General features: G+C 39.3%; 1 protein-coding gene across 6 annotated transcripts in view; it reads left to right on the forward strand.

The window, feature by feature from the left end:
* Window positions 1-19,344, forward strand: part of CFAP20DC (CFAP20 domain containing) — a 249,301-nt gene that overhangs the window by 214,456 nt on the left and 15,501 nt on the right. The window lies entirely within an intron of this gene.

A 19,344-nucleotide genomic window follows, 5' to 3' on the forward strand; every position in this document is an offset into this window, starting at 1 on the left:
CAAGGCTTGAGTGGTTTGGTGCATGCCTACTGGGCCAGCCTTATGTTGCATCATTTCCCCTCTAGAGATTTATGCTTTAGCTGCACTGGCTGATTTTCTTCTCAAACCTGCCTACTTCAGGCCCTTTGCCCATTGCTGCTCCTTCCTAGATTGTTTTCCACTATTTTACCTTCCACATTGACTGGTTAATACCTATATATCCATTAGATTTCCTCTCAAGTATCACTTCCTCTAGGGAACCCCCAAGCCCCATTCATGTGTTCTCACAGCACCATTTAACTTCACAATGTTTATTCATTTTTGTGTGATTATCTAGTTGATGTTGATCTCACCCTCCATACTATACTGTAAGCTGTAAAGGGCAGAAACTCCATTTTTGTATTGTTTGCTTGCTAGCATATGACACAAAACTGGATCTTGGTAGATACTTGTGGAATAAATATTGGTGTCTGAACCAATTTTCTTGACTATCACGATCATTCTGAATCTCAGTTTTGTCACCCAGCCTATTCTCTCTCTCAGCCAAATGTTTCCTATAACTGTGCAAGGCATGCTCACTGTTCTTGCAGGACAGTTATAACCTTAAATAGGTCATCACTGAATATAAAGCCCATTCGTCCTCCATTAAAGACTTTCCATCATGTTGATATTGATCAAGAGCACTTTAAAGTAATGTGATTATAGAGGAGGAAAAACACTATTTTTTTCTCTACTCTCCTGGGTTCTGCAGCTGGACTCTGAAAATTACACTGACAAGATTAAAAGCATACAGGGCGCCTGGGTGGCTCAGTGGATTAAGCCGCTGCCTTTGGCTCAGGTCATGATCTCAGGGTCCTGGGATCGAGTCCCACATCGGGCTCTCTGCTCAGCAGGGAGCCTGCTTCCCTCCCTCTCTCTCTCTGCCTGCCTCTCCATCTACTTGTGATTTCTCTCTGTCAAATAAATAAAAATCTTTAAAAATAAAAAAAAAAGATTAAAAGCATACAAATTTTATTTGTGCAACCCACGTACACGTGGGAGAAACTCAGTGAAGGGTAACTCAAAGGAGTGGTTAGAACTTAAAGTGTTTTTTAGCATCTTAGCACAAAACACTGTGTCTGTAGAGAAGTGACATGACAAAGGAAAAGGGGTTTGGGCTCTTAGGATGGCAAACTGTAGAATGGTAAATATATAGGGGAAACTAATGGAAGATAAGGGTTGTATTAATAAGGCATCTGTCAGTGTGGTATCCCTGGTGATTGAATTGTACCATGTATCAGAAAGGGCACCTTGCTCCTGGGAAATTTTATGCCCTGCTTTTAGGTAGAAGGGGGAAGGTCAGGGAGCCTATCCTGAATCTACTGTTGCTCAAGTGTCTTCAACTCAAAACGATCAATATGCCAAAGTAGTATTTTGGGGATGGCATGTTCAGAAACTTTACATGATAAATCTAAATTATTTTAATTTACAAACAGTTCAATAGTATACTTCTGATGCATGATCATTTAATCATTGGGTATGATTTCTTGGATATTATGATTCACACTCATGTGCAGCTATCCCCATCCTTTGTCCATTGCAGACATTGCCAGTGGACTGCAACCTTCTTGCCCACTGAGCCGCACTGCATACTTAAAATCCTTCTCAGTAATGTACTCTAGGCAATACTACAAATCAGAATTAACATGTGATTTATAATTCATTTGACTTCTTTGAGCTAAAATTTCCATTATCTGTTTAATCAGCTATTTTATCAAATAGTCTCTATTCCTAGTCCTACGTGACACTTCCTGACTCTGGACTATTACCTTGCTATCTAAATCTCCTACTCTAAAAGTCATCTCCACTCTTCTTTAAAACTTTCCCTGACTAAAGTGAAATTAGGACTGCCCTTTTTCCAGAACCCTGACTCGGTTCTCCACATCATCCACTATTAAAATCCTACAGCATTAACGACAGGCATGATATATTTTTTAATTAATTAATATAAGTTCTGCCTCTTGCAATGGCAGTCTTGCTTGTTTCACACTGAACTTCCTTCTGAGAACATCCAGAAGCACCAAACAAAATATGAAAATCATCTGATTGAAGTTATTGGAGAGCTTCCAGGGCTGTGAGAATTTATGGGGCTTTGCTCCAGAAGAGAAGGGAAGCAGAGAAGGGAGAGAGCCTGCAAGCTGTACTACTCTCTGGGGAAAAATTCCCTCCACCGAGCAGCAGCTGAGAGGCTGAGAAGCTGAGCCTAAAGCCTCCAACAGCTTCATGGGCTTGGGGGGACAAAAATTGGAGTTTCTGTGTCTATGAAGAGAAGAGGCCGTAGTAAACTCCAGAGTGCTACACTGCAGGTAAACAAGTTAACCAGAAATAGACCAGCTTTCTGGAAAATTCAAGACACATTTATTTTGAATTGTCCTAATTGCTGATGGCCCTCTGACCCTACCCTAATTGCCAGCCAGAAGCAAAAGAATCACATTTAGAGGAATAAATCAGCATCCAGAGCTGCTGTCCGGTTGAAACAGAATGTGAGCCACATATTTAACTTTAAGTTTTCTAGTAACATTTAAAAATTAATAAGTAAAATTAATTTTGTTAAGTTATTTAGCACAGTATATCTGAAATACTATCATTTCATTTGTAATTTGGGGGAGGAAAGCTTTTTCTCTACCAACTTAGGTTTGAGGGATTGGTGAGAGATGGGGGCAATTAATTTGTTGACAATGTATGAATAGGAGACAAGTTTTATACGCATGCATATGGAAGCATTCTAAAAGGAGAGGCCCCTCAAAGAGCCTGAAGTAAAGGTTTATATATCAGTTTAATAAATGGGAGTGGAGGGGAGGGGTTAGGACTTCAGTGGCAAAGGATGGAAGGTTCTGATAAGGCTTGTTTACACAATTTCTTGGAATGTCCCCTCATTAAAGGTCAATCACCTCCCTGACTGAAGACTTTTTCAGAGTGAGGGATTTGCAGCAGCTGACTCCTGAAAAACTCTACTCTAGTCAGAAAAGGGAAGTTCCCGTAAGATTTCTTTCTTTCTATGCTTGCTATTTGCCCAAATGTTTTCAGCCTAAAATAGTCTTTATATCATCCCAATCGGTTGTTTGCCCCTCCATAATTGGTATAAAATATTGTGTTAGATAGTTTACGTTTTTTTTGCCATTGTAAGTCCTTGACATCCAGTGTCGTTTGTATTTACTGCCCATCCCGCTTCAGATTAGGTCCATTTCAAGTGCTCAGTAGCCACCTGTGACTGGTGGCTACCATATTAAACAATAAAATTCTCAAAAGCAACTTCAAAGAATAGCTTCATGGTCTTAGGTACACCTCATATTTCAGTAATCATAAAAAAAAATTGGTAATTGACCATATTAAAATTAGGAACTTTTTAAAGAATACTACTTAACAAGTTAGAAAGGCATGCCACAGAGTGAAAGAAGAGATTTGCAACACAGGAAGGGCTCCAAATATGTATAAGTCCAGAATATATAAAGAACCCCAAGTCAGTGAGAAAAAAGAGACGCTCCAAAAGAAAACAAGAATGACCAAAGACTTGAACAGGCATTTCCAAAAGAAAGTTTCCAAATGACCAGTAAACATGAAAATGTACACAGTCATTAAAAATATCAGAAAAATGCAAATTAAAAGAACACGGACTCCACTACACCTCATCACAATGGCTAAAATACAAAATAGCAATAATTTGGGTGAGGATTTGGAGGAACTAGAACTCTCACACAGTGCTGGTAGGAGTATAAATTGATACAACTACTTGGGGAAGCTGTTTGGCAGCAACTAGGTAAGCTGAACACAACCATACTCTTTTACCCAGCGGTTACCCTCCTAGAGATATGGCCAGTAGAATGAATACATATGTGCATCCAAAAACATATAAACGATGGGGACACTGTCAGACTCCCAGAGTTGATAAAAGGATTATTTTACAGTGAAAACTTTTGAGTTACAGAGGATACAGAAAGAAATCATATCTGAACTCCCCTTCTCTCACTAAAACAGAGCCTCCTAAAAATACAGCTGCCATGAAAACAGACTGACCATTCCCATTGGCATAAAAAAATCTAACAGGACCTTCCACACTTGCCCACTGAAGACCCAAATCCATCCTCTTGTTAACCTGGCATATAAACTTTTATCTTGGGCTATCCAATGAGTTACTTATAAGCAACTCCCATGTGCACATGGAAATAAGCTTTTTTCCTGTTCATCTGGCTATTATCAGTTCATTTGCAAGCCCCCAACTACTGGACCCAAGTTGGAAGAGGAAAGTTTTTTCTCCCAACATAGACACATTCACGATAGCCCCAAATTGTAAATAACACAGTCCCCTTCAATAGTATACTAAGTAATTGGGGTTATATTTCCACAGTGGAATAATATTTACACAGTGGGATACTGTTTACACTCAAAAGCATGGATGAATTTTGATAAATGTAATGTTCAAGGAAACAATCTAGACATCTGAAGAATACATGTTTTTTTATTCCATTCATAAAAGATTTAAACACAGGCCAACTAGTTGGTAGTGTTAGAAGTTACCATCTGGGCTACATTTGGGGATCAGGGAGTGTAATGATCAGGAGGAAGAGTGAGGGAAGCTTCTATTCTTGGTCCAGGTGGTGCTTATGGCCACTTTGGGATCATTCATTGAGTTGTACATTTATTATCTCTGCACTTTTCTATGTGTATGTTACGCTTTCTGAATAAACAAATTTCTCGATAAGAACCATTTAGTGTGACTCTTAGTTTAATATAGTCAGTTTGCTCTTTCTGGTATTTTAATGTTTCTGTATATTCCTCCTGCCTTTTTTAGTTTACCATGTAAGCTTTCTTTAGAACCAGGACCATACTTAGATTAAATAGCCGCTGGAGTAACACCATGAATAATCATGATGATGATGGTAGCTTTGTGATGTTAAAGAATTACTGTCCTTTCTGGCAAGCCCAGTTTACTCACTGGAACGGTCCAAGCAACAAATGAATTCTGATTATTTCCTCCCGATGTTTTAAAAATAGCATTTTACCATCATATCTGTTCAAAAGTCCATTTATCACCCATATCAATGTTCAATCACAATATTTGTCATTAACCAAAATGTTACAGTTAACACACCCTGCAACTGCTGGCTAATAAACCTCGTCAACTAAAGATCCTGTCAACTTCCCACCGTTCTTTATTTTCTCGTGCAACCAGCCAACACGGGAGAAAAATTAAATTGTCATTCACCTCACAGAGCCTTCTTCTTAGCATATCATTGTTTTATTTGACTACTGAACATAAAAGAATAACCAAACTTTGAAAGGAAAATGGAAATCAGTACATAAATATGGCATCTGATAATCTGGACACACTTAATGATGAAAATGATACCCTGTAGGTATTCTTTACAAAAGCCCAGAGAGCTAATTTAGAGCATTAAATTAAATCCCACCTACTCTTTCTGCAACTTTAAGTCCCATCATTCCATACAAAGGCGTAGATGGTTTTATTTTTTATTCTAATCTTAAGGTAATTATTCTCTAGCAAAGTTTTCTGCTCTTGATTTGCTAATGATTTAGTTATAATGCATTCAACACATAGTTGTCTTGTAACTCCATAAAAGGTGTGATATAAAGTTGCTAGACAGTGAATCTTTTTCTGTAATTTCAGATAATAGTAACGACTAACACTATTACTACATCTATCACCTACTGGCTCTATCTCTGTAGCAGGCCCTGAGTGGGGAGAGTTTCCATAGACTATATTGCTTCATTTAATCCCTGCTCCAACTGGTTGTGATGAGTCCCATTATTCCCGCATTCCAGACGGAAAAGGTAGTTTAACCCAAAGATTGCAAGCCTAAAAGGGAATGAATATATATATATATATATATATATATATATGTTTATATAGGGGGCGTATTATTTATTTGACATAGAGATAGAGAATACAAGTAGGCAGAGATGCAGGCAGGCAGAGGGAGAGGGAGAAGCAGGCTCTCCACTGAGCAGGAAGCCCGATGTGGGGTTTGATCTCAGGACCCTGGGAACATGACCTGAGCCTAAGGCAGCCGCTTAACCAACTGAGCTCGCCAGGCGCCCCCTAAAAGGGAATTTAAACCCAAATCAATAACTGTGCAACTTAAATTAGATGGTATGTTGGTACCCCAAATATGTGTCTAATGTCCAGCTCCACAATCCAGGTGTTTTCTGTTGTGGAGGAGATAGTTGTTGTGATTGCTACAGTCTCCCTCTACCCACCCCCCACCAGCCCCTTATTCATCCAGATACACAGCATAGGAATATGTTAGCATTCCATTATATGACCAGCCAAGCCTTGCTGGATTTTAGGAAATCAGTCCTAGAAGTTGAGGTGGTCAATCTAAAGTCATGAACTGGCACACCTGCGTGGCTCACTTGGTTAAGCATCTGCCTCTGACTCATGTCATGATCCCAGGATCCTGGGATAGAGTCCCAAATTGGGCTCCCTGCTCAGCAGAGAGACTGCCTCTCCCTCTGCCCCTCCCCACCCTTGCTTGTGTGTGCCTCTCTCTCTCTCTTTCTGTGCATGCGCTCTCTCTCAAATAAGTAAGTAAAATCTTTAAAAAAAATAAAGTCATGAACTTGTCTCTAATTCCCCATTGCCTCCCCATTCCTCCTTGTAATTACGCAGTTAAGAGCTTGAAAATATCTATGGATTCTCAGTGACAGGACTTCCTCAGTAAGCGTGGTTTAAATGTGAATTTATTTTGTTTTTCTGAGAGGCTCATTATATTAGAAACATCCACCTCTGATAGATGACCCTAATTCAGCCATTCTGTGGTTGCCATTCTCCCTGTGTATTTAGGATCAGTCTGTATGCAACAGGTTGGAGTTTTTATGGGAACCTATCACCCTTACTTTGTGCTAGAGCTGTTAATGCGATATATTCATGAGAGGCAACATGGGGGGTTTGGATGGGTAGGAAAAGAATAAATGAAACAAGATGGAATCGGGAGGGAGACAAACCATAAGAGACTCTTAATCTCACAAAACAAACTGAGGGTTGCCGGAGGGAGGAGGGTAGGAGAGGGTGGTGGGGTTATGGACACTGGGGAAGGTATGTGCTATGGTGAGTGCTGTGAAGTGTGTAAGCCTGGCGATTCACAGACCTGCTCCCCTGGGGCTAATAATACATTATATGTTAATTTTAAAAAATTTTTAATTAAATTAAATTTTAAAAATATGATATACTCACGAAATCTAATTTTATTTTTAGATTTTTCGAGCACTTTTAGCTATCTGAAATAATATTCCTTCTGTAGGAGAGGAAGAACTTATTCCCTCTATCCCCCTCCTTGCTTTCCTGAAAATTAGAGTGGCAAAAGACAAATAACAATAAAAACAGAGATTTATTAACACCTGCAATGTGCAGAATCACAGAAGTACTCAGTGATGAGTAACTCAAAGGAGTGGTAGAACTTGGACTTATATAACATCTAAAAAAAAAATAAATTTTGTAGAAGTGACAAGACAAAGGAAAGAGACTTTGAGTTTTCAGAAGTGGCAGATTATGGTAGGGGAGAGATATATTATTAATGGAAAAAAGAGCAAGTTAGTAAGGTTGGTTATGTAGATTGCTCTGGTGTCATCTCTAGTGAGAGTCTAGAGTTGGCTCCAGTGATTAAAAAATCATCCAACACTTCCTGATAGAGAGAGGGAGAGCAAAGACGTTTTCTTGTGTCTACTACTTCTCATTACCGTCAGCTCAAAATAATCCTTATGTCAAAGTGGCACATTTGGGAGTGGCATAGTCTGAACCCCTTCCCTTATTTGTATACTTATTTATTATCTGTCTCCACCTCTAGATTGTCAGCTCCTTATAAGCAGGGAGTGTGGCTTTGCCACCACTCTATTATCAATACTTAGAACAAAAGTATTAAGTGGCAAAAGCAGGCATTCAGATTTTTTTTTAAGGTTCCTTCAAAGATATGAAGGAGATAGTTGTTTGCCCTGCATCTTCGAAGATGGCATCTTTATTTTGAATGAGAAATGCTCATTCTGTCGCGGCCGGTACGACAAATCAACCAGGAATGTGAGGGTAAGAGGATGAAGAACAGAACTCGAGAAGCAGAGAGATGGGGGCAGGAGGAGCACTGAGGAGGATATCCAACAGTACTGATTTTATTCCACATCTTACAAGCATTTATAAGGCAGACCGCAATAGAAGGAGTAATACATCAGTGTCTAGTCAGATAACCACAAGTTCCTAAAACAAGTTTTATATTAACTACAAACAACTCTGGTGATGCCAGGTAATCACGGTTAATGCCATTAGCTACTATTGATACAAGAAGTTACAATCAAGCAGGGAGTGGATTATGGGCAGTACAGGAACAACAAGGACCAACTAAGAATTTATGACCCTGACCACATTGTTCCCTTCTGTAGGGAGAACGTGTGGGAAGTCACGTAGGTGAGCGCTGGAAACATAGTACAGACCCTTTCTCAGTGTTACTCACCTTTCCTGTCCTTAACCCTTTATCAAGGCGTCTGGACTTTAAAGGAGACGCAAGTCAGGGCCTAGTTTGATCCACAACTCCAACCGTGCCGTGGCCTCCAACATCATTCTCTGAACCTCCTTCTGCTGGGTAAAACAGCATTTGTCTCCCAAAGAAATGTAAGGTTCCTGTAGGACCACTTTCAAAATACCATAGCTTCGTACAGTTTTTCTCAACCTTTCATTTTCTGTTGGGAAAGTGTACTCAGTAAATATAATTCACATGTGTACATTTTGGTGGACATGAGTCAAGGCCCTGCTCATAAATCCAGCAAAAGTCCAAGAGTAGCCTCTGGTCTACCTTGGGTCTCAAGTCTTCCCCCATACTGAGTGTGAAAGAAGGCTTAGCACCGCCCAAATCACATGAGGTGGGTTTTCCATAAAAAAGAATCGTGGTCTCAGGGTCATGAGGTCAAGCCCTGAATCCAGCTCTGAGCTCAGCACAGAGTGTGCTTGGGACTCTCTCTCCCTCTGCCTTACTCCCCTCTCTAAAATAAATAAATCTTAAAAAAGAAGAAGAAGAAGAGCTACATTCTCAGAACAGGGAGAAGAAAAGTAACCAACCAAAATCACAGGTACTATGATACATTACTAATGGGCAGCTTGAACTCTTAGGAAGTAATTTCTATATGCCATGCATACACTTTCCTTTCCACCCCTCTTCAAGAAAACATATGTGAATGGGAATGATATTGAGATTACCTTGAATTCTTTTCAACTTGTTTTAGGTAAATTATTAATGTATTTCCATAATTAAACTATTTTGATAACATTACATGCAACAAACGTAGTATCTGATTGCAACACATTAGTTAGCAAGTATTTATTTGTGCTCTTACTAAATTCCGAGCACAAAAAAGGAGAATTTTTTAATCCCCAAAAGATTGAGAATTGCTGTTTTCACAGACAAAATTCCAGACTGTATTGCAAAAATCGACTGCAAAAAATATAATCATCACTTTATAGCTATAACTGTGATTTTTAAGAGCAAGAAACAAACCATTAATAAACCAATCTTGCATTAGACATCTTGACATTTAAATTGACTTCGTGCAAATAAAATAAGCAAATTGAATTTTCCAATTTACTCATCAGACACTATATGGATGCATTTCACATCCACATCTTAAAAATGTAATAAGAAAAATTTTATCTCTTTATGTCTGGCATGTCTGTTCCTGATGAATTCCATAACCAACTTGGGTGACATCTAAACAGAGAAATCTCACATCACCTTTTTTGTCCTGTTTTTATTATTGTGTGATCTTTTCAAGTCGTTGATTTTGTGTGTGTCCTCCTTGAAGCGTTCTGAAGTTACGACCCATTTTTACTCCATAGATGAAACTTGTTGTTCTAGCATGGAAACATCAAGGGGAAGAATTGCTATGTTCATGTCTATAGTCCTCATCATAAGAGAGTTTTCACTTTATCCTGACCTGACTTTGAACATTTAGGGGAAATGCTCAATTTGTAGCCTTAGCTAATGGCACTACAATGTCACACTTCTCTGTTTAACATTCAGCTTTGTTAATCAAGGAAACCAGATTGGCTCTCTGCATGTTGATTAAATTGATTACAGCTGTAGGCCTTGATAGCATTTTTTCAAGTGTCTCTAATTAATCAGACAATGCTTGATTAGTTTTTTCTGTTTTGAGGAGATAAACTGACTTCCTTGAGAATTTTCACCCCAAAATGATTCCCCTCCAGTGAAAGGTAAAGGATAAGTGAGTCAGGGCACTGAAACCTTTTATCTTCCAGCAACTTAAAAAAAAAAAGCCGATTAAAACATAATATTAACCTTTTTCTTCCATATTCTCATGAATACATCTTGTGGAATGAAGAAGTCTGTGTGTTCCTCCGAGCTTTTAGGCTGGCCTATCACAGAGCATCTTCCAACTTTCTCTTTATCAAGTTATGTCATTGAGTTGTCAGACCCGACAGTTCAGATGTCAGCCCAGGAACTATTTTGTTTTAATAATCAGGCTCAAGGATGATGTGTTAAAAAAATAATAATAATAAAAAGCTACCACCTATTTTTTTTTCAGTCATATCTCTAGCATTAGATAAAGCAGCTGTTGTTTATGCAAATGAAAACTTGACAATTTCCAGGAACGTTACCAACATTTATAAAGACCCAAAGTGTTCTGCTTTCATCATTAAAGTTGGTATTTCCAATGGGGAAGGCTGCTAGGATCAGCTCAGATGGTGCATGTTGGCATGAGGAAGGCACTATTTTCCTCTCTCCTCCCCTATTGGTTGAGGGACCAATCTAGACTCCTGTTTCCAATAAGCACTCATCACTTAAAGCACTTTTTAAAAGATACTTTGAAGCTGTGTTTCAGAGACGTTTTCTTACAGATGTCATCAAATTGAAAGCTCCTGAAGAGAGAGAATCTGCCTTTAAAAAGGAAAGTAGAAAAACATTCAATCAGAGCAGAAAGCGAGAAACAGATCTTACTCTTCCCATCCCCAAACCCTCATTTCTACTCCCAGGTACGCTGATGGTTAACAGTTTCTTGGGCATCCCTCAGAAACTTTCTGTGCATATTACCAGGAAATACATGTTTTATTTACATATTTTTTCAACATAAAGGAATAAAATTCTATATTGTTCTATACTTGCTTTTTAGATTTTTACAGAATAGGTTTTAGACATCTTTCTAAATTTGCACATAGAGATGAACACATTCTTCATTAACTGCCAGGTGTTATTTTACTGTTTGAATGTACCGTCATTTATTTAGCCAGTTCACTGCTGATAGACTTTTAGGTGATTTCTAGCTTTTGTTACTGTAAACTGTGCTGTAGTAAACATCCTCATGTACATATCTTTGTGAGCTTGGACAAGTAGGTGTTTAGAGCAGATCCCTAGCAGTAAAATTATTTGGTCAAAAGGTAACTCTGATAGATATGACCAAACTGTCTACCAGTTTACATTCCTACCAGCTCACACTGAGTTTCATGAAACTTCAGAATTTTGCCAAGCTACTGTATGTCAGTGGTATCTCGTTATTTTAATTTGCATTTCTATAATTATATACATGGTCAATGTCTTTCTGTATTAAGGGATGCGTATTTACATGTCTTTTCTTCTGACCTGACCATTCATATCTTTGCCTACTTTTCTAGGATCATGTCTTATTTTTATCCAGTGTCCTTATATACCCAACACAATACCAGGCACACGGACCCTCAATAACTATTTGAATTTTACTTATATAATATATGGGACACACAGAAAGAATATATAATAGTCCTAATTAGAATGTAAGATACTTGAGGCAAACTGCAATCTCTAGAGCCTTTCACTCTCAAAGGATGACAAAACGAGATGTCTCCTTAGGAGACCTCTATACAGTAGGACTTTATTTTGATACAGTAGGAAAGCTGTTTTGTCAAAGGGAAGGCTCTGTGTTTCTCACGTGCATTTTCATATCCACATGTACTAAATTTCCAAACAATACCATTAGTTCTTGCCTAAATCATACAGCAACAAAATCCTAACTCTTCTTTCTAACCCCCTTCTTATTCCCCACCAATCCACTCTCCACACAACTGCTACTGCGATTTTTCTAAAAGGTAAATCCAAGATTCTTGTAGCTTAAGATCCTTCAAAAGATCCTCAAGGCCTTCAGAATGAAGTAAGAACTTTTTAGTTTGCCACCTAAAACCCCTGCCTTCTTTAGGAATTGATGACACTCCTGTCATCTAATACATATGTATGCCCAGTGTCTGTCATTTCACACTGCAAGCAGTGCTCCTGGCTTTCTATGACTTTCTGCTGTAGTGCATGTTGTTTTTTCTAGAATATCCTTCTACCTTTTCTCTATCTTGCTCCTCCATTCTCCTCCTTCAGGAACAACCCTTTCATCACTTTTGCTGAAACCCCCACCTGAAATCTTCTAAATGTAAAAGTTTCCCTGGGCTTAACTTTATCCAACAATACTTATTTCACCTTCTTCTAAATGTTGGTCTAATGAACAGTCTGTCTCTAGGAGACTGAATTCCTCAAGGGCAGAATCATGTCTTCCTCCTCAGTACCAGCATAAAGTCTGAGACCCTGACGGGGCTCAGTAAACATCTATTCAATGTAAAATCATAAAGCAGCTGTGCTGGTAACAGTACACAGAAGGCAAGGAAGGGGCCAGCCTCTCTCGTGCTGTCTCAAGGAGATGGGCTATTACTGTTCATATGTTGTAGTTGAATTTGATAGCTGATGCCTGGATTTGAGTCTCCAGAGTTGAATTATCTGCCATATCTAATGAGTCAGTGTCTGTAAAATGGTCCCAAGATGCTGTGTCGTTAATATTTTTTTAGACTGAGGGAAAATACTGCCAAACAGGAAAGATGTTCAGCTCTACAGAGAGCATATAAAGCATATTTAGTAGAGTAAGAGGAATTAATGATTTTTGTGATTTGTTGGAGCATTGAGCACTTGGAGGGAGCTAGGTCTTCTCCAATTTATGGATTTTCTGACAAAGGCATGGGCAGGAGAGATGATTTTGTCAAGGTCAGAAGAAGAAAGAGTATGATTTCCCTTTTGTGTGAGTGTCTGTTGCATGTCTCCAAATAACATAGATTGATGTGAAATGAAAATACAGTGCTTCCTTATGCAATGTGTTTCCCAAATTTCGCTATGGAAGAAATGCAACCCTATCCCAGGCCCCACCATAATGTAAACATCTTCTGAGCACTTCTAGGAGGGGAGGAGAAGAAATAGCTGGGGAGAGTAATTCCCATATTGTTCAGAAATAGCTGCCTTCCCTGGCCTCTATTTTTGCTCCCACTGCTCTCAGAGCATGTTCTCCTGACCTCCTCTCTACCAGATCTTTCTCAAGTATTCACCCATTTCTCAATCTTTTCACTCTCACCTGCAGGTCTTTCTCTCATAGCCCTGGCCTTCCTACAAGTGTTCATTCATTCACTCATTTAACATCTTTTGAATTTTAATTCCAGTATAATCATTCAACAGATATTTGTTAAGCATCTATTATGTGTCAAGCCCAAGGTGAAGAAGACGGACATGATTGCCTGCCTGATGGGATTTATAATCTGGTCACGGCCTGTCTTCCTGGTTCATAGACAGCCATATTCTCACTGTGTCCTCACATGGCAGAAGGGGCAAGGAAGCTCTCTGGGTTCCCTTTTGTAAGGGCACTAATCTCATTTAGGAGGGCTCTGCCCTCATGACCTAAGCACTTCCCAAAGCCTCACCTCCAAACACCGTCACGCTGGGGATTAGTTTTCAACATAAGAATTGGGGGGGGGGGTGCAAAGATTCACTCTGTAGCACTAGGCAATTATGAGAAAAGAGTCTAAGGATGTGGCTCTCCCTCTGAAGCCTAGAGTTAGTGTGGTGGTGAAAGTGAGGGAAAAGCACAAAAACATTCTGTAGAGATAGTAAGGACTCGACTATGTAAAACTTTGAGCCAACTGGAGGCGCCTGGGTGGCTCAGTTGGTTAAGGGTCCAACTATTGATTTTGGCTCAGGTGATGATCTCAGGGTCATGAGATTGAGCCCTGTGTCAGGCTCCATATGGGCGTGGAGTCTGCTTAAGATCCTCTCTCTCCCTGTCCCTCTGCCCCTCTGCACACTGTGTTCTCTCTCTCTCTCTCTCTCTCTCTCTGTTAAAAAAAAAAAAAAAAAAAAATTTTTTTTTTTCAAGCCAATGTAGTGATTTTGAATTTTGCTCTAAGAGTGAATTTTTAAAAACTCACCCTGGACTGGATTAGAGGGAGTCTAGATTGGCTGGGGGAAGAACAAGGGAGAGATTCTAGAAGCATAGACTAACATGGTGGCAGTGGGTATAGAGATATGTCAGCATATTCAAGAACTAAGGTTAGGACCTAAAATGGATCCCTAAATATTTCCAGCTCATCTTCCCTTAGAGAGACTACAAAGACCTCAGATTCCTCATGTGCTAAACCAAACTCCTGGATCACCCAAACCAGTTTCCTCACCTCAGGTTCCCAGTGCATGCAGTGGTACCAACACCGTTTCATTTCCAGAATCCAGACTGTAAACTGCCTCATTCTCTCTTCAGACTAGCTTCCTCTGTGTAATAGGAAATATGGTAACCACTGGATCTGAGTTTTACTTCTTTTGGCTTCAGCTTTACTGGAAACTCTCTCATTTTCAGACCCAGTTTCAAAAGTTCTAGGGAAACACAATTGGCCCAGATTAGGTCAGGTGACCACATATGGACCAATCAACTCAGATTGTAGGCTCACTAGGAACATGGTAACTCCCAGGAAGAAATAGGGCTGCAGGCTGCTGTTCCAAAGAGAAGGGGAAGGAGTTCTAAGCAGTCCCTTAGCTCTGTTCTGCTTTCTGGATGAGAGATTACAATTGTTCCTTGGAAGTGCCAAGGGCGAAGAAAGGAGAAATAAGTGGAAATGGGGGGACAAAAAAAAAAAAAAACAGATTTTTGCCTCAACATGAGAGGAGACTTTTAACAAAGTTATTTGAAGATGAAATGTGATCTTTGAAAGAAGTACACACACAGTTCCTGATACTCAGGTATAAATTAGATAATCACTTGGTAAGAATGTTGTAGAAGACAACCCTCAAACACTGAAAATCCAATACTGACGTTAGAAAACTCTTATAGAAAGCCAACCAAAATTAAACAATAGCATCTTAACATTTATTCGAGTCCATTTTAAGAGATACACAAGAGTTCCCCACTTATAGTTTGAGCTTCCTACTTCAAATGGGAAATGAATCCTATGAAGAAAAAATATTTAAATTAAAAAAAAGAAAGATATTTTCTTAGTTTTTTTTTTCTTTTTTATACTAGTTAAACATATTTCTGAACCAGCATTCTGTTTTCTGAGGCAGAAAATTAAATTTTTCTGTCATGGCTATAAGAAAGCAAGTTGTATGTCTCCAGATTTACCCCAAATTGTGTATACCACACATGATGAAGAAACAATAGCATGCTCCTGGCAGGTGGAGAAAGCAACATGGATGGAAAATAGAGAGTGGTTTGCAAAAACAGCGTTACAGATTTTTAGGGAAACTTACAGCAATGAGCGGCATTCAGTATCCTGAACTGCCAAAGAAACTCTTTCAATAGCCATGCATTTGATAAATATGGAGAAGTGCCCACTCTGTGCCAGGCACTCTGCTGGGTAGGAGGCAATGGAGGGTGACTACATACATCAAATGATCAAACAACTGAGTTAATTATGAACTGAGACAAGATCTCTTAGTGAGAAGATCACAGTTGCTCTATTAGAAGGGGTAACAAAGGAACTCAGCTAGATTGGAGAGGGTAGTTAGGGAAGACTTCTCAGGAGAGTGATACTTGAGCTAAAATCAAGTTGAATATGACTTTACCAGGCCAAAGAAGAGTAGGAACAAGGGAGGAGAGTGTACTGTAGACAAGGGGGAACAGCCTGGGCAAAGGCCCCATGATAGTAGGGAGCATGACATGTTCCAGAAATTGAGAGAAGACCAGCATGGCTGGAACTTAGTGAGAGGGAGAATAATGCAAGATGAGGTTGGAAAAATACATAGAGATTAGTTTATGCAAAGCCTCAAAGGCCAGCATAGAGTTTCTGGTTTTACTCTCAAGTACAGTATCTTCCCAGTGAGACTGAAGGGTTTTAAACAAGAGGTTGACATAATCAGATTGGAATTTTGGCTGCGGTGTGGACAGAAGTTCAGAAGGGAAGCCAGAATGAAGAGGGATCCATGAAGATTTTTTGCTACAGATAACATGAAGCAAGATAATCATTAGGCTTTGGTGGTAGAAGTAGAGTTGGCAAGAAAGGTGAATTCAAAACACATTTAGGAGGGAAATTGACAGAAATTTTCTTAAGAGTCCTGAGAGTGTTTCACTCCACAGTTCCTTCCTCCAAGACAGAGGCTGTTAAGCTACAGGCTGTGGGCCAAATCCTGTTCATTGAGAGATTTTTTGGTAAGATGTTACTGGAATACAGCAATGTCCATTCGTTTACTTGTTTATGTGTGCTTTCACACACTCCTGCAGCACTGCGGAATAGTTGCAACAGAGACCTCGTGCTTGTAAAGCCCAGTGTATTGGGGCGCCTGGGTGCCTCAGTGGGTTAGGCCTCTGCCTTCGGGTCAGGTCATGATCCCAGGGTCCTGGGAATCAAGCCCCACATCGGACTCTCTGCTCAGTGGGGAGCCTGCTTCCCTTGAAGCTGATCAAGGCCTCTCTCAGCCTACCTTTCTGCCTACTTGTGATCTCTGTCTGTCAAATAAATAAAAAGCACCTCCAGGGGCGCCTTTTTTGCCTTCAGCTCAGGTCATGATGTAGGGTTTTCTGTCATTGGGGTTCTGCACAGGGAAAGCTTCCTCCTCTCTCTCTCTTGCCTGCCAACTACTTGTGATCTCTCTCTCTCTGTCAAATACTGCTCAAAACAGCACCTCCATGGTATTCCAAGGTGTAGACATGCCTAATATAGGAGTCCAAAAGTCCGTGAATGGGCTTTAGGTAATCTCCAATCTCCTGAAATTGGAAGTAAAACTTAATATTTATCTGATCAGCCCACAGCATCCTTTTTGTACAACCCATGTTTTAATTCATTTTCTGCTGGCTAGAATGCTGCTTCCATCAGACTGTGAGTGAGCTCTTTGATTCCCCAGGACCTGACACACAGAAGTTCAGTAAATGGTGACTGAATATGTAGAGAGATGATTAAGCTAGCTGTTGGCCTCATATCTTGTATTTCTGTATAGATATATATGTATGTACACACATAATATATGTACAGGAAACACTTTAATAAAATAAATGTAAAGTTGTTCTTGGAAACAAAATCTTGCTTTTAAATGAAGGAACTGAAACCACAGTCTGTCTTCACTGAGGACATTCTCCTCAGTTATAAAAATATCTGATTCAGTTAATGCTCAGTGCCTCACTTCAAAAAAAAATCTATCATGCAATTGGGAAAAAAACAGTGAGGTATTCTTATTTTGGCCAAGATTTTAATATTTGAGAAATCTGGCCATTGTGAAAATTCACAAGATGGTATTTGTTCTTCATCTGCTCTGTATTTTTATATGTGGTATTTCATGTGACTCCATTGTCTTGACTCTTAAATAAAACACATCTTCTGGTGACAGTATTCAGTAGGCATAGGTGTACCCGGAAGTCCTTTCTCTAGTTTCAAGAGGAGAGGGAGGGGTGGGAGGCCTGCCGCGTCCACATGAGGAAAGGGGAAGACACAGCATTACCTGAACACGCTCAGAGAGCAGGTCTGACTGGAAAGGGTGTTGTTCAGCCACCAAAAGAGTTAGGAGGCTTTCCTAACAAGTCGATAGAGTCAGCCCTTGGGAGAAAAGGATTATAATCAGAGCGGAGGAGAGCAGCCAGAGAGCATCAAGTACAAAGGACAAGGCAAATGTGAAAATGGTGGAACAAAGAGCAAGAAAAAATTCCAGAGCACAGCCACTGACGTAAGAGACCAGGGAGACGTTCAGAACTCTAGCTGGGCTGGCATGTTGTTAGTGTGCCTCAGCTGAACTCCCACTTCCTGAGATGTTTACTGCTTTCTTAGTCAGGAAGGCATAGGGTTTAAAGAAGCTGATCAAGGGTCACGTCAATTAGTATTAAATATCACATATGAAAATGAAAACATATAAGATATAGGTGCTAGACTGTACACCTGTGCTTATCAATAAGACACCCAAAAAATGCTCTGGAGAAAATGAAATTGTTAAATATATACGAAGTAAAATAAAAACAACAAGCAAAACCAATGCCACCAGGATGGGAAAATAGTGCAACCTGAAGCATTTCTCAAGTTGTGGTCTATGGACTTAGGATCCCAAAAGTTCTGGATGCATGCATGGGGGCTATCCTCCTCTTGGAAGATTCACAGTGTATTAAAAGCTCTCAAAAGTCCTATAAGAAAAAGTCCTGACTCTGTTTAGCCCAATATTTTCCATATTATAATTATAATTAACAACACTTTTTTTTTTTGCAAAATATACTTTATAAATGCATACTTAGTAAAAGGACAAACAAATACATTGCTTTGATCAAAATTTCTTAATTGTGTAAGATCTTCTGAGTCTTAAGTTAAAATAGTATCACTTGTCAGAACTCTGTAGTCATTTTTAGAAGATAAAATTACATCTACATTATAATCAGAATAAACTCACACCATGTACTATAACTCAAAGTACAGAGGCAATAAAAAAAAAAGAGTAATACATTTGATTACAGAAAAAATTTTTTAAACTATTGCATGGCAAAAGAAAAAAACGGTGTAAGCAAAAACACATGACAAAGTGAGGGGAAACAAAAAACCTGATAGAAGAAGGGGCAAAGACATGAATACACACACAAATAGATAAAAACAAAAAAAGCATATATGCATATACCTACATATTACATGCCTGGCCTTATGCACATGAAAAGTCAGTTAGCTCCATTCATAATGCTCATATTGAGAACAAATGCAAATCAGAAGTACTTTAAGGTACCAGTTTTTATCTCTCGGGTTGGAAAGCATTTAAACATGACCACACACTCTTATGGCATGGCTGTGGAGAAATCAGCACTGACCTGCGTGGTTGGAGGGAATGCAGATGGCACAGTCCCTGTGGAGGGAATTTTTTAGTATCTAACAAAACCAAGTATCTATTTACCTTTTGTCCCAGAAATTCCACTTCTAGGAATTTACCTTGAAGATCTATCTCCAAGTATACAAAAATTGGTAGCTCAAGGTTATTCACAGCACTATTAATTGCAGTGATTGCAAAATATTGAAAACATGCCCAAACATGAGAGAGTGGTGAAATTCATGATAGGCTAGCCAGACATGGAGTACTACACAGCCATGAAAAAGAATGA

Source organism: Mustela putorius, unplaced genomic scaffold, assembly GCF_011764305.1.
Source record: "Mustela putorius furo isolate JIRA1106 unplaced genomic scaffold, ASM1176430v1.1 tig00000095_pilon_pilon_pilon, whole genome shotgun sequence".
NCBI classification, from domain to species: domain Eukaryota; kingdom Metazoa; phylum Chordata; class Mammalia; order Carnivora; family Mustelidae; genus Mustela; species Mustela putorius.